The sequence below is a fragment of the Lissotriton helveticus genome, chromosome 10 (genome assembly GCF_964261635.1).
Source record: "Lissotriton helveticus chromosome 10, aLisHel1.1, whole genome shotgun sequence".
NCBI lineage: Eukaryota > Metazoa > Chordata > Amphibia > Caudata > Salamandridae > Lissotriton > Lissotriton helveticus.
In genome coordinates, this window is record NC_136071.1 from 844,435,878 (window position 1) to 844,448,536 (window position 12,659).

Sequence of the window (12,659 nt, forward strand, 5' to 3'; positions counted from 1 at the left end):
CACCCCAGTTCAGACATGGCTATATGCAAATCAGTCTGACCCTGTGCCTCATGGGAACAGTCCAGCCCGAACTGCCAAGCCATGCCTTCCCTGGACCGGAAACAAGCTTCCGAGGACCGGTTTCTGGTATTCCAGCCGTCTTCAGCCCGGCTTGCTTGAATCCAGTGGCAAAGTGAGCAAGGGACTCACGTCTGAGCATACCCTGCCACACTTATGGTGGCCAAAAGTGGTACAAAAGGGGGTGGTGAAGGACGGAGCATCTGAATCAATCAAACACTCACACCCAGTCAAAAGATCTGGGTTTAATCCATCACCATTCTTTAGCCCACTCTGCCACCCCAGTTCAGACATGGCTATATGCAAATCAGTCTGACCCTGTGCCTCATGGGAACAGTCCAGCCTGAACTGCCAAGCCATGCCTTCCCTGGACCGGAAACAAGCTTCCGAGGACCGGTTTCTGGCATTCCAGCCGTCTTCAGCCCGGCTTGCTTGAATCCAGTGGCAAAGTGAGCAAGGGACTCACGTCTGAGCATACCCTGCCACACTTATGGCGGCCAAAAGCGGTACAAAAGGGGGTGGTGATTGACGGAGCATCTGAATCAATCAAACACTCACTCCCAGTCAAAAGATCTGGGTTTAATCCATCACCGTTCTTTAGCCCACTCTGCCACCCCAGTTCAGACATGGCTATATGCAAATCAGTCTGACCCTGTGCCTCATGGGAACAGTCCAGCCCGAACTGCCAAGCCATGCCTTCCCTGGACTAGAAACAAGCTTCCGAGGACCGGTTTCTGGCATTCCAGCCGTCTTCAGCCCGGCTTGCTTGAATCCAGTGGCAAAGTGAATAAGGGACTCACGTCTGGCATACCCTGCCACACTTATGGCGGCCAAAAGCGGTACAAAAGGGGGTGGTGATGGACGGAGCATCTGAATCAATCAAACACTCACACCCAGCCAAAAGATCTGGGTTTAATCCATCACCGTTCTTTAGCCCACTCTGCCACCCCAGTTCAGACATGGCTGTATGCAAATCAGTCTGACCCTGTACCTCATGGGAACAGTCCAGCCCGAACTGCCAAGCCATGCCATCCCTGGACCGGAAACAAGCTTCCGAGGACCGGTTTCTGGCATTCCAGCCGTCTTCAGCTCGGCTTGCTTGAATCCAGTCGCAAAGTGAGCAAGGGGCTCACGTCTGAGCAAACCCTGCCACACTTATGGCGGCCAAAAGCGGCACAAAAGGGGGTGGTGATGGACGGAGCATCTGAATCAATCAAACACTCACACACAGTCAAAAGATATGGGTTTAATCCATCACCGTTCTTTAGCCCACTCTGCCACCCCAGTTCAGACATGGCTATATGCAAATCAGTCTGACCCTGTGGCTCATGGGAACAGTCCAGCCCGAACTGCCAAGCCATGCCTTCCCTGGACCGGAAACAAGCTACCGAGGACCGGTTTCTGGCATTCCAGCCGTCTTCAGCCCGGCTTGCTTGAATCCAGTGGCAAAGTGAGCAAGGGACTCACATCTGAGCCTACCCTGCCAAACTTATGGCGCCCAAAAGCGGTACAAAAGGGAGTGGTGATGGACGGAGCATCTGAATCAATCAAACACTCACTCCCAGTCAAAAGATCTGGGTTTAATCCATCACCGATCTTTAGCCCACTCTGCCACCCCAATTCAGACATGGCTATATGCAAATCAGTCTGACCCTGTGCCTCATGGGAACAGTCCAGCCCGAACTGCCAAGCCATGCTTTCCCTGGACCGGAAACAAGCTTCTGAGGACCGGTTTCTGGCATTCCAGCCGTCTTCAGCCCGGCTTGCTTGAATCCAGTGGCAAAGTGAGCAAGGGACTCACGTCTGAGCATACCCTGCCACACTTATGGCGGCCAAAAGCGGTACAAAAGGGGGTGGTGATGGACGGAGCATCTGAATCAATCAAACACTCACACCCAGTCAAAAGATCTGGGTTTAATCCATCACCGTTCTTTAGCCCGCTCTGCCACCCCAGTTCAGACATGGCTATATGCAAATCAGTCTGACCCTGTGCCTCATGGGAACAGTCCAGCCCGAACTGCCAAGCCATGCCTTCACTGGACCGGAAACAAGCTTCCGAGGACCGGTTTCTGGCATTCCAGCCGTCTTCAGCCCGGCTTGCTTGAATCCAGTGGCAAAGTGAGCAAGGGACTCACGTCTGAGCATACCCTGCCACACTTATGGCGGCCAAAAGCGGTACAAAAGGGGGTGGTAATGGACGGAGTATCTGAATCAATCAAACACTAACACCCAGTCAAAAGATCTGGGTTTAATCCATCACTGTTCTTTAGCCCACTCTGCCACCCCAGTTCAGACATGGCTATATGCAAATCAGTCTGACCCTGTGCCTCATGGGAACAGTCCAGCCCGAACTGCCAAGCCATGCCTTCCCTGGACCGGATACAAGCTTCCGAGGACCGGTTTCTGGCATTCCAGCCGTCTTCAGCCCGGCTTGCTTGAATCCAGTGGCAAAGTGAGCAAGCGACTCACGTCTGAGCATACCCTGCCACACTTATGGCGGCCAAAAGCGGTACAAAAGGGAGTGGTGATGGACGGAGCATCTGAATCAATCAAACACTCACTCCCAGTCAAAAGATCTGGGTTTAATCCATCACCGATCTTTAGCCCACTCTGCCACCCAATTCAGACATGGCAATATGCAAATCTGTCTGACCCTGTGCCTCATGGGAACAGTCCAGCCCGAACTGCCAAGCCATGCTTTCCCTGGACCGGAAACAAGCTTCTGAGGACCGGTTTCTGGCATTCCAGCCGTCTTCAGCCCGGCTTGCTTGAATCCAGTGGCAAAGTGAGCAAGGGACTCACGTCTGAGCATACCCTGCCACACTTATGGCGGCCAAAAGCGGTACAAAAGGGGGTGGTGATGGACGGAGCATCTGAATCAATCAAACACTCACACCCAGTCAAAAGATCTGGGTTTAATCCATCACCGTTCTTTAGCCCGCTCTGCCACCCCAGTTCAGACATGGCTATATGCAAATCAGTCTGACCCTGTGCCTCATGGGAACAGTCCAGCCCGAACTGCCAAGCCATGCCTTCACTGGACCGGAAACAAGCTTCCGAGGACCGGTTTCTGGCATTCCAGCCGTCTTCAGCCCGGCTTGCTTGAATCCAGTGGCAAAGTGAGCAAGGGACTCACGTCTGGGCATACCCTGCCACACTTATGGCGGCCAAAAGCGGTACAAAAGGGGGTGGTAATGGACGGAGTATCTGAATCAATCAAACACTAACACCCAGTCAAAAGATCTGGGTTTAATCCATTACCGTTCTTTAGCCCACTCTGCCACCCCAGTTCAGACATGGCTATATGCAAATCAGTCTGACCCTGTGCCTCATGGGAACAGTCCAGCCCGAACTGCCAAGCCATGCCTTCCCTGGACCGGAAACAAGCTTCCGAGGACCGGTTTCTGGCATTCCAGCCGTCTTCAGCCCGGCTTGCTTGAATCCAGTGGCAAAGTGAGCAAGGGACTCACGTCTGAGCATACCCTGCCACACTTATGGCGGCCAAAAGCGGTACAAAAGGGGGTGGTAATGGACGGAGTATCTGAATCAATCAAACACTAACACCCAGTCAAAAGATCTGGGTTTAATCCATCACCGTTCTTTAGCCCACTCTGCCACCCCAGTTCAGACATGGCTATATGCAAATCAGTCTGACCCTGTGCCTCATGGGAACAGTCCAGCCCGAACTGCCAAGCCATGCCTTCCCTGGACCGGAAACAAGCTTCTGAGGACCGGTTTCTGGCATTCCAGCCGTCTTCAGCCCGGCTTGCTTGAATCCAGTGGCAAAGTGAATAAGGGACTCACGTCTGGCATACCCTGCCACACTTATGGCGGCCAAAAGCGGTACAAAAGGGGGTGGTGATGGACGGAGCATCTGAATCAATCAAACACTCACACCCAGCCAAAAGATCTGGGTTTAATCCATCACCGTTCTTTAGCCCACTCTGCCACCCCAGTTCAGACATGGCTATATGCAAATCAGTCTGACCCTGTGCCTCATGGGAACAGTCCAGCCCGAACTGCCAAGCCATGCCTTCCCTGGACCGGAAACAAGCTTCCGAGGACCGGTTTCTGGCATTCCAGCCGTCTTCAGCCCGGCTTGCTTGAATCCAGTGGCAAAGTGAGCAAGGGACTAACGTCTGGGCATACCCTGCCACACTTATGGCGGCCAAAAGCGGTACAAAAGGGGGTGGTGATGGACGGAGCATCTGAATCAATCAAACACTCACTCCCAGTCAAAATATCTGGGTTTAATCGATCACCGTTCTTTAGCCCACTCTGCCACCCCAGTTCAGACATGGCTATATGCAAATCAGTCTGACCCTGTGCCTCATGGGAACAGTCCAGCCCGAACTGCCAAGCCATGCCTTCCCTGGACCGGAAACAAGCTTCCGAGGACCGGTTTCTGGTATTCCAGCCGTCTTCAGCCCGGCTTGCTTGAATCCAGTGGCAAAGTGAGCAAGGGACTCACGTCTGAGCATACCCTGCCACACTTATGGTGGCCAAAAGTGGTACAAAAGGGGGTGGTGAAGGACGGAGCATCTGAATCAATCAAACACTCACTCCCAGTCAAAAGATCTGGGTTTAATCCATCACCGTTCTTTAGCCCACTCTGCCACCCCAGTTCAGACATGGCTATATGCAAATCAGTCTGACCCTGTGCCTCATGGGAACAGTCCAGCCCGAACTGCCAAGCCATGCCTTCCCTGGACTGGAAACAAGCTTCCGAGGACCGGTTTCTGGCATTCCAGCCGTCTTAAGCCCGGCTTGCTTGAATCCAGTGGCAAAGTGAATAAGGGACTCACGTCTGGCATACCCTGCCACACTTATGGCGGCCAAAAGCGGTACAAAAGGGGGTGGTGATGGACGGAGCATCTGAATCAATCAAACACTCACACCCAGCCAAAAGATCTGGGTTTAATCCATCACCGTTCTTTAGCCCACTCTGCCACCCCAGTTCAGACATGGCTGTATGCAAATCAGTCTGACCCTGTACCTCATGGGAACAGTCCAGCCCGAACTGCCAAGCCATGCCATCCCTGGACCGGAAACAAGCTTCCGAGGACCGGTTTCTGGCATTCCAGCCGTCTTCAGCTCGGCTTGCTTGAATCCAGTCGCAAAGTGAGCAAGGGGCTCACGTCTGAGCATACCCTGCCACACTTATGGCGGCCAAAAGCGGTACAAAAGGGGGTGGTGATGGACGGAGCATCTGAATCAATCAAACACTCACACACAGTCAAAAGATATGGGTTTAATCCATCACCGTTCTTTAGCCCACTCTGCCACCCCAGTTCAGACATGGCTATATGCAAATCAGTCTGACCCTGTAGCTCATGGGAACAGTCCAGCCCGAACTGCCAAGCCATGCCTTCCCTGGACCGGAAACAAGCTACCGAGGACCGGTTTCTGGCATTCCAGCCGTCTTCAGCCCGGCTTGCTTGAATCCAGTGGCAAAGTGAGCAAGGGACTCACATCTGAGCCTACCCTGCCAAACTTATGGCGCCCAAAAGCGGTACAAAAGGGAGTGGTGATGGACGGAGCATCTGAATCAATCAAACACTCACTCCCAGTCAAAAGATCTGGGTTTAATCCATCACCGATCTTTAGCCCACTCTGCCACCCCAATTCAGACATGGCTATATGCAAATCAGTCTGACCCTGTGCCTCATGGGAACAGTCCAGCCCGAACTGCCAAGCCATGCTTTCCCTGGACCGGAAACAAGCTTCTGAGGACCGGTTTCTGGTATTCCAGCCGTCTTCAGCCCGGCTTGCTTGAATCCAGTGGCAAAGTGAGCAAGGGACTCACGTCTGAGCATACCCTGCCACACTTATGGTGGCCAAAAGTGGTACAAAAGGGGGTGGTGAAGGACGGAGCATCTGAATCAATCAAACACTCACACCCAGTCAAAAGATCTGGGTTTAATCCATCACCATTCTTTAGCCCACTCTGCCACCCCAGTTCAGACATGGCTATATGCAAATCAGTCTGACCCTGTGCCTCATGGGAACAGTCCAGCCTGAACTGCCAAGCCATGCCTTCCCTGGACCGGAAACAAGCTTCCGAGGACCGGTTTCTGGCATTCCAGCCGTCTTCAGCCCGGCTTGCTTGAATCCAGTGGCAAAGTGAGCAAGGGACTCACGTCTGAGCATACCCTGCCACACTTATGGCGGCCAAAAGCGGTACAAAAGGGGGTGGTGATGGACGGAGCATCTGAATCAATCAAACACTCACTCCCAGTCAAAAGATCTGGGTTTAATCCATCACCGTTCTTTAGCCCACTCTGCCACCCCAGTTCAGACATGGCTATATGCAAATCAGTCTGACCCTGTGCCTCATGGGAACAGTCCAGCCCGAACTGCCAAGCCATGCCTTCCCTGGACTGGAAACAAGCTTCCGAGGACCGGTTTCTGGCATTCCAGCCGTCTTCAGCCCGGCTTGCTTGAATCCAGTGGCAAAGTGAATAAGGGACTCACGTCTGGCATACCCTGCCACACTTATGGCGGCCAAAAGCGGTACAAAAGGGGGTGGTGATGGACGGAGCATCTGAATCAATCAAACACTCACACTCAGCCAAAAGATCTGGGTTTAATCCATCACCGTTCTTTAGTCCACTCTGCCACCCCAGTTCAGACATGGCTGTATGCAAATCAGTCTGACCCTGTACCTCATGGGAACAGTCCAGCCCGAACTGCCAAGCCATGCCATCCCTGGACCGGAAACAAGCTTCCGAGGACCGGTTTCTGGCATTCCAGCCGTCTTCAGCTCGGCTTGCTTGAATCCAGTCGCAAAGTGAGCAAGGGGCTCACGTCTGAGCATACCCTGCCACACTTATGGCGGCCAAAAGCGGTACAAAAGGGGGTGGTGATGGACGGAGCATCTGAATCAATCAAACACTCACACACAGTCAAAAGATATGGGTTTAATCCATCACCGTTCTTTAGCCCACTCTGCCACCCCAGTTCAGACATGGCTATATGCAAATCAGTCTGACCCTGTGGCTCATGGGAACATTCCAGCCCGAACTGCCAAGCCATGCCTTCCCTGGACCGGAAACAAGCTACCGAGGACCGGTTTCTGGCATTCCAGCCGTCTTCAGCCCGGCTTGCTTGAATCCAGTGGCAAAGTGAGCAAGGGACTCACGTCTGAGCATACCCTGCCACACTTATGGTGGCCAAAAGTGGTACAAAAGGGGGTGGTGAAGGACGGAGCATCTGAATCAATCAAACACTCACACCCAGTCAAAAGATCTGGGTTTAATCCATCACCATTCTTTAGCCCACTCTGCCACCCCAGTTCAGACATGGCTATATGCAAATCAGTCTGACCCTGTGCCTCATGGGAACAGTCCAGCCTGAACTGCCAAGCCATGCCTTCCCTGGACCGGAAACAAGCTTCCGAGGACCGGTTTCTGGCATTCCAGCCGTCTTCAGCCCGGCTTGCTTGAATCCAGTGGCAAAGTGAGCAAGGGACTCACGTCTGAGCATACCCTGCCACACTTATGGCGGCCAAAAGCGGTACAAAAGGGGGTGGTGATGGACGGAGCATCTGAATCAATCAAACACTCACTCCCAGTCAAAAGATCTGGGTTTAATCCATCACCGTTCTTTAGCCCACTCTGCCACCCCAGTTCAGACATGGCTATATGCAAATCAGTCTGACCCTGTGCCTCATGGGAACAGTCCAGCCCGAACTGCCAAGCCATGCCTTCCCTGGACTGGAAACAAGCTTCCGAGGACCGGTTTCTGGCATTCCAGCCGTCTTCAGCCCGGCTTGCTTGAATCCAGTGGCAAAGTGAATAAGGGACTCACGTCTGGCATACCCTGCCACACTTATGGCGGCCAAAAGCGGTACAAAAGGGGGTGGTGATGGACGGAGCATCTGAATCAATCAAACACTCACACCCAGCCAAAAGATCTGGGTTTAATCCATCACCGTTCTTTAGCCCACTCTGCCACCCCAGTTCAGACATGGCTGTATGCAAATCAGTCTGACCCTGTACCTCATGGGAACAGTCCAGCCCGAACTGCCAAGCCATGCCATCCCTGGACCGGAAACAAGCTTCCGAGGACCGGTTTCTGGCATTCCAGCCGTCTTCAGCTCGGCTTGCTTGAATCCAGTCGCAAAGTGAGCAAGGGGCTCACGTCTGAGCATACCCTGCCACACTTATGGCGGCCAAAAGCGGTACAAAAGGGGGTGGTGATGGACGGAGCATCTGAATCAATCAAACACTCACACCCAGTCAAAAGATCTGGGTTTAATCCATCACCGTTCTTTAGCCCGCTCTGCCACCCCAGTTCAGACATGGCTATATGCAAATCAGTCTGACCCTGTGCCTCATGGGAACAGTCCAGCCCGAACTGCCAAGCCATGCCTTCACTGGACCGGAAACAAGCTTCCGAGGACCGGTTTCTGGCATTCCAGCCGTCTTCCGCCCGGCTTGCTTGAATCCAGTGGCAAAGTGAGCAAGGGACTCACGTCTGAGCATACCCTGCCACACTTATGGCGGCCAAAAGCGGTACAAAAGGGGGTGGTAATGGACGGAGTATCTGAATCAATCAAACACTAACACCCAGTCAAAAGATCTGGGTTTAATCCATCACTGTTCTTTAGCCCACTCTGCCACCCCAGTTCAGACATGGCTATATGCAAATCAGTCTGACCCTGTGCCTCATGGGAACAGTCCAGCCCGAACTGCCAAGCCATGCCTTCCCTGGACCGGATACAAGCTTCCGAGGACCGGTTTCTGGCATTCCAGCCGTCTTCAGCCCGGCTTGCTTGAATCCAGTGGCAAAGTGAGCAAGCGACTCACGTCTGAGCATACCCTGCCACACTTATGGCGGCCAAAAGCGGTACAAAAGGGAGTGGTGATGGACGGAGCATCTGAATCAATCAAACACTCACTCCCAGTCAAAAGATCTGGGTTTAATCCATCACCGATCTTTAGCCCACTCTGCCACCCAATTCAGACATGGCAATATGCAAATCTGTCTGACCCTGTGCCTCATGGGAACAGTCCAGCCCGAACTGCCAAGCCATGCTTTCCCTGGACCGGAAACAAGCTTCTGAGGACCGGTTTCTGGCATTCCAGCCGTCTTCAGCCCGGCTTGCTTGAATCCAGTGGCAAAGTGAGCAAGGGACTCACGTCTGAGCATACCCTGCCACACTTATGGCGGCCAAAAGCGGTACAAAAGGGGGTGGTGATGGACGGAGCATCTGAATCAATCAAACACTCACACCCAGTCAAAAGATCTGGGTTTAATCCATCACCGTTCTTTAGCCCGCTCTGCCACCCCAGTTCAGACATGGCTATATGCAAATCAGTCTGACCCTGTGCCTCATGGGAACAGTCCAGCCCGAACTGCCAAGCCATGCCTTCACTGGACCGGAAACAAGCTTCCGAGGACCGGTTTCTGGCATTCCAGCCGTCTTCAGCCCGGCTTGCTTGAATCCAGTGGCAAAGTGAGCAAGGGACTCACGTCTGGGCATACCCTGCCACACTTATGGCGGCCAAAAGCGGTACAAAAGGGGGTGGTAATGGACGGAGTATCTGAATCAATCAAACACTAACACCCAGTCAAAAGATCTGGGTTTAATCCATCACCGTTCTTTAGCCCACTCTGCCACCCCAGTTCAGACATGGCTATATGCAAATCAGTCTGACCCTGTGCCTCATGGGAACAGTCCAGCCCGAACTGCCAAGCCATGCCTTCCCTGGACCGGAAACAAGCTTCCGAGGACCGGTTTCTGGCATTCCAGCCGTCTTCAGCCCGGCTTGCTTGAATCCAGTGGCAAAGTGAATAAGGGACTCACGTCTGGCATACCCTGCCACACTTATGGCGGCCAAAAGCGGTACAAAAGGGGGTGGTGATGGACGGAGCATCTGAATCAATCAAACACTCACACCCAGTCAAAAGATCTGGGTTTAATCCATCACCGTTCTTTAGCCCGCTCTGCCACCCCAGTTCAGACATGGCTATATGCAAATCAGTCTGACCCTGTGCCTCATGGGAACAGTCCAGCCCGAACTGCCAAGCCATGCCTTCACTGGACCGGAAACAAGCTTCCGAGGACCGGTTTCTGGCATTCCAGCCGTCTTCAGCCCGGCTTGCTTGAATCCAGTGGCAAAGTGAGCAAGGGACTCACCTCTGAGCATACCCTGCCACACTTATGGCGGCCAAAAGCGGTACAAAAGGGGGTGGTAATGGACGGAGTATCTGAATCAATCAAACACTAACACCCAGTCAAAAGATCTGGGTTTAATCCATCACCGTTCTTTAGCCCACTCTGCCACCCCAGTTCAGACATGGCTATATGCAAATCAGTCTGACCCTGTGCCTCATGGGAACAGTCCAGCCCGAACTGCCAAGCCATGCCTTCCCTGGACCGGAAACAAGCTTCTGAGGACCGGTTTCTGGCATTCCAGCCGTCTTCAGCCCGGCTTGCTTGAATCCAGTGGCAAAGTGAATAAGGGACTCACGTCTGGCATACCCTGCCACACTTATGGCGGCCAAAAGCGGTACAAAAGGGGGTGGTGATGGACGGAGCATCTGAATCAATCAAACACTCACACCCAGCCAAAAGATCTGGGTTTAATCCATCACCGTTCTTTAGCCCACTCTGCCACCCCAGTTCAGACATGGCTGTATGCAAATCAGTCTGACCCTGTACCTCATGGGAACAGTCCAGCCCGAACTGCCAAGCCATGCCTTCCCTGGACCGGAAACAAGCTTCCGAGGACCGGTTTCTGGCATTCCAGCCGTCTTCAGCCCGGCTTGCTTGAATCCATTGGCAAAGTGAGCAAGGGACTCACGTCTGAGCATACCCTGCCACACTTATGGCGGCCAAAAGTGGTACAAAAGGGGGTGGTGAAGGACGGAGCATCTGAATCAATCAAACACTCACACCCAGTCAAAAGATCTGGGTTTAATCCATCACCATTCTTTAGCCCACTCTGCCACCCCAGTTCAGACATGGCTATATGCAAATCAGTCTGACCCTGTGCCTCATGGGAACAGTCCAGCCCGAACTGCCAAGCCATGCCTTCCCTGGACTGGAAACAAGCTTCCGAGGACCGGTTTCTGGCATTCCAGCCGTCTTCAGCCCGGCTTGCTTGAATCCAGTGGCAAAGTGAGCAAGGGACTCACGTCTGAGCATACCCTGCCACACTTATGGCGGCCAAAAGCGGTACAAAAGGGGGTGGTGATGGTCGGAGCATCTGAATCAATCAAACGCACACACCATCAAAATATCTGGGATTAATCCATCACCATTCTTTAGCCCACTCTGCCACCCCAGTTCAGACATGGCTGTATGCAAATCAGTCTGACCCTGTACCTCATGGGAACAGTCCAGCCCGAACTGCCAAGCCATGCCATCCCTGGACCGGAAACAAGCTTCCGAGGACCTGTTTCTGGCATTCCATCCGTCTTCAGCTCGGCTTGCTTGAATCCAGTCGCAAAGTGAGCAAGGGGCTCACGTCTGAGCATACCCTGCCACACTTATGGCGGCCAAAAGCGGTACAAAAGGGGGTGGTGATGGACGGGGCATCTGAATCAATCAAACACTCACACACAGTCAAAAGATATGGGTTTAATCCATCACCGTTCTTTAGCCCACTCTGCCACCCCAGTTCAGACATGGCTATATGCAAATCAGTCTGACCCTGTGGCTCATGGGAACAGTCCAGCCCGAACTGCCAAGCCATGCCTTCCCTGGACCGGAAACAAGCTACCGAGGACCGGTTTCTGGCATTCCAGCCGTCTTCAGCCCGGCTTGCTTGAATCCAGTGGCAAAGTGAGCAAGGGACTCACATCTGAGCCTATCCTGCCACACTTATGGCGCCCAAAAGCGGTACAAAAGGGAGTGGTGATGGACGGAGCATCTGAATCAATCAAACACTCACTCCCAGTCAAAAGATCTGGGTTTAATCCATCACCGATCTTTAGCCCACTCTGCCACCCCAATTCAGACATGGCTATATGCAAATCAGTCTGACCCTGTGCCTCATGGGAACAGTCCAGCCCGAACTGCCAAGCCATGCTTTCCCTGGACCGGAAACAAGCTTCTGAGGACCAGTTTCTGGCATTCCAGCCGTCTTCAGCCCCGCTTGCTTGAATCCAGTGGCAAAGTGAGCAAGGGACTCACGTCTGAGCATACCCTGCCACACTTATGGCGGCCAAAAGCGGTACAAAAGGGGGTGGTGATGGACGGAGCATCTGAATCAATCAAACACTCACACCCAGTCAAAAGATCTGGGTTTAATCCATCACCGTTCTTTAGCCCACTCTGCTACCCCAGTTCAGACATGGCTGTATGCAAATCAGTCTGGCCCTGTACCTCATGGGAACAGTCCAGCCCGAACTGCCAAGCCATGCCATCCCTGGACCGGAAACAAGCTTCCGAGGACTGGTTTCAGGCATTCCAGCCGTCTTCAGCTCGGCTTGCTTGAATCCAGTCGCAAAGTGAGCAAGGGACTCACGTCTGAGCATACCCTGCCACACTTATGGCGGCCAAAAGCGGTACAAAAGGGGGTGGTGATGGACGGAGCATCTGAATCAATCAAACACTCACACACAGTCAAAAGATATGGGTTTAATCCATC